The sequence below is a fragment of the Euprymna scolopes genome, chromosome 21, assembly GCF_053919585.1.
Source record: "Euprymna scolopes isolate OS-2025 chromosome 21, ASM5391958v1, whole genome shotgun sequence".
Lineage (NCBI taxonomy): Eukaryota > Metazoa > Mollusca > Cephalopoda > Sepiida > Sepiolidae > Euprymna > Euprymna scolopes.
The window spans coordinates 86,415,598-86,419,540 of NC_136502.1; the positions used below are offsets into that span (position 1 = coordinate 86,415,598).

Consider the following 3,943-nt stretch of genomic DNA (forward strand, 5'->3'; position numbering starts at 1 on the left):
CGTTTTAAATTCACTAAGACACACATTGTGAATTTTTAAACATTTTGAAATAATATCAACATACAGTCAGTGTTCCGGTACTACACTTTCTGTATTGTTCTGCCGGGCAGTGAAGGGTAAATCCTTGAAGACAGAGGCAATTTTTATTTTTGCCTCTATACAAAGTGCCTTTTTTGGAAGGGCAAAATTCCCCTAGATTAAAAACCGACCTTATAGCAAACACTGTCCTTTTTACAGAGAGAGAGAGAGAGAGAGAGAGAGAGAGGGGGGGGGGAGAGTAAACGTGGAGGTAGACACGTTTACCAGAACCGAAGGTCAGCTGACCAAATTACGTATGTGTGACGTGGTTGGCTAGATCTGTGAGATTTGATTTGGACTTTGAAGAAGACGGACGGTTTTCTGTTGTCTCCCCCCACCCCTTCACTGGGGAGGGGGGAGACGAACGCTGACGTGTGTGAAGAAGAACCCACACAAGCAGATTTCACTTCCACCTTCTGCAGGACCTCTGGGGAAAGTGAAATAAAAACTATAAAACCCATCCATCGTCTTGGAGTGATAAATCTTCGTCAAACATGTATCAAGTCTCCCTCCAGGATGAGAAATTCCCAGATGGTCCAACATCGAAGAAGCAGAGGTAGGTTCAGAAATTACATGTCACACACACGATTCCCTTTATGATAATCAAACACACAACCATTTATATTAGAGACAATCATACGCACACGGAATCCTTTTGATGTTATACACCAAACGTAAAAAGTGCCCCTCAAAGATTTAAAATGGCGCCCCTAAATGAAGAACTCTATATAACATATTCAAATGTAACAAAAGTTCAATTTGGTGCCCCTCAATGATAACCCTAGTGAGAACTCACAATGAACGCTATGTAACATCCTTGTGGGGAGGCAAGTAAATAAGGCAAGTAAACAAGTACTTCCTGTCTCATAGCCGTAATGTTGCATCCCTGTGCTTGTTTTACCATCACTTCCACGGCATGTGCTCTAACGAACTTACTGTAGTTATACCACCGAAAGACAAGACCTCTATCCATAGCCCTTGAGCCCCTGGAGGGGCATATGCCATTTACAACTTAGTAGATGCTTTTGTAGCAAGGAGTTCTTTTTTTACAGGGTGTGGGTGCTGGCCCCACGCCCAACCTTCCCAGAAGGTACATACAGCGCCTAGCCTTCCCAAAATGGTCACCCATCTGGTACTGGCAAGGCTCAACGTTGCTTAACTTCGGTGATCTGGCGAGAACCGGTGTGTCAACGTGATTGTGCCATACATGAACGACAAGGCCTGTTAACTGGAAAATGACGTCACACAAAATAGGCAAAGCAAGCAAGATCTATTACAGGGGACGGGCACCAGGGTCAATTGACCCAAGAACAAGTGGTAACCCCGATGTGATACAGATGGCAAGGAAGATGGCTGAAAATACAGATGAAACTGACATGATCCTAAAATACATGCAGAAAAGAGCAGTAGGCAAGGAAGATGGTGATAAAGCCCATATCATCCTTGGACACATGCCACAGCTGTTCGAAGAAGTCGACATTCCACCCAGACTTGACCAACCAATCACGGCCAAACAGTTCAACTAACTGACGCACAGAACTAACACCGAGCTCTTGACTTCATACAAAATGTAAATAGTTAAGCGCTGAGAACATTGACAACATCATTCAAGGCCTACCAACTTTCTCCGACGACTTAATTCATCAAACCCGAATCCTCATTGATTTTTGCCATACGCACAAAATCCGCGGACAGCAATAACAACCGACATTAAACTCACACCAGTTTGAGTTAGCTGTTACGCGCACATGGAAAAACTCAACAACTGGACGTTATGGAAGAAGTCACCAGGCCAAAACAAGTTAGTTGTTCCACGCAACCGACGCATGGGTAACTGATGCACACCGCTTGTACTTCCGTCCTCGACTCCTATGCATGTCAGAATTCAAATATATCAAACAAAATGCCAATAATTCAATTGACCTTTTACTTTTTAGACGAAATTAATTTAAATGGAATCAACAAACCCCCAAACTACTTTTGATTGCATAAATTTCGTTCTGGAATTAATTAGAGTCGTTTGTTTGTCTTATTGGAAGCGACACCTCTAACATCACGCTGGCAAAATGAATACAGCCAGCTTAGGCCCAACCAGCGAGTTTCGGCTGGATGCCAGACCCGGCCAGGGGAGTAGAAGGAGGCTCCCGAAATGGCAACGTTGACGCTACCAGTCACGTCGACCGAACCAACCAGAAGGATTCCCAGAGACACCAGCCGTCTCAGCAGCAGTTCAAATAGCCCTTATCAGGGCTAATAAGTTTTTCTACTAATGTGATTCGCTACTGCTTGCCTCCTGCACCAGCAGCAAACGTCACTTCCAGTATCCAGCTTACTCTAGCGGCTTACTGCTCATTCCCGCACCTTTCCAGCCCTTGGTGCCTTCTAGCTCCTCCTGCAGCTTTCCGGCAACCTCGCCTGCACCTTGCTCCTCCGGCCTGCGACCTCGCCTGCACCTCGCTCTTCTGGTCTGTACCCTCCCTTGCACCTCGCTCCCCTGGCCTGCAACCTCGCATGCGCTTTGCTTTTTCGGTCTGCAATCTCGCCTGTACCTGGCTCCCTACCGACCATCCGGTCCTTAACACTGACCCTACGTTCTCAGTGTCCACCGACCGTTCCGGATCGCCCTGACGTCCAGCCAATCATTCCAGACCCAGCGAGCAACCTTAAACCACACTACGTCTAGAGTATCTGTTCCAGATCTCCAGACCTTAGCCTCTGGTAGCGAGCGACCTTTCGGACAACCAGAATCCAGATCATACGATTTTTCGCTCCCTTTGCAAATAAAAAGCGAACCCTCGTCTTTAACCAAACAACCTGTGTCTGTCATTCTTCTTTGACTTTTTTTTGTTTACTTTTTGTCCGTGTCTACCTTGTTCATCGATTGTCCCCAGGCGACCGGCCCTGCAAACAGATCTATCGAGCAGTCGGACTGTCAATAATGAGTGAGAGCTTTTTGAAAAAAAAGGATAAAAAAACTGTTTTTAATATATTGAAAAAGAGAAGAATAATAAACACGATACATGCTTGAATTTAACTTCATTCATAATTAAAAAAAAAAAAAATGGAAGGCAAGAATTAATTCAAAAAGAAAAATTGTGCATTGTCTTTGCGTTAAAAGATAAACATCGCAGTTTTTCATGGATTCCAAAGACTAAAACTTATTTACTATTTTTATTGTGAATAATTTGAAAACAAATTTTACATATTTATTCAAATAAAAACCAAAAATAAATCAAGCAATAACAATACATACCTATGTATATAATATCAATATGTATGCATATGATATTAGTATGTATATAGTTATTAGTATATACATACACACACACGCACACACATATATATAATATTAATATGCATATATGTGCATATAATATTAATATATATGTATATATATATATGTATGTATATACATGTGTGTATATAATATTAATATGTATACATACATATATATATATATATATATATGTGTGTGTGTGTGTGTGTGTGTGTGTGTAATATTAAAATCTATCTATCTACTATTATATAAAAGAAGCTTTGTGTGTGTCTGTGAGTTCGCTCTTTATGAACTCCAAAACGGTTGGGCCGATTTTTATAAAATCTCACACAAAGGTACTTTATTTGCCTGGTAGTGTAATTAGATACGTTTTGTATCAGAACGTCTTCGGTAAGCATCGATAATCGAATAATCGGATGAAAGAAGAACAGGTGATTTTGACCAAAGTTAACACCTTACATAGACTAACATCACAAATGCATTTTAGAAATTTTATTACCACACAAACCGAAAGGCCTGACATATAAAATCAACTGTATGTTCTTTTATATGTCAGTGGCACGTTTGAAATAAAGGTTTCTGTTTGAA

At 41.5% G+C, this 3,943-nt stretch overlaps 1 protein-coding gene across 1 annotated transcript in view; it reads left to right on the plus strand.

Annotated features, from left to right (window-relative positions):
• Positions 1-388: 388 nt before the first annotated feature.
• The window catches only part of LOC145242536 (uncharacterized), a 15,501-nt gene continuing 11,946 nt past the window's right edge, over positions 389-3,943 (plus strand). Inside the window, exon 1 of the mRNA XM_080105619.1 lies at positions 389-634. The gene's annotated coding sequence lies outside the window, so the exon portion shown is untranslated. The remainder of the gene's footprint in view (positions 635-3,943) is intronic.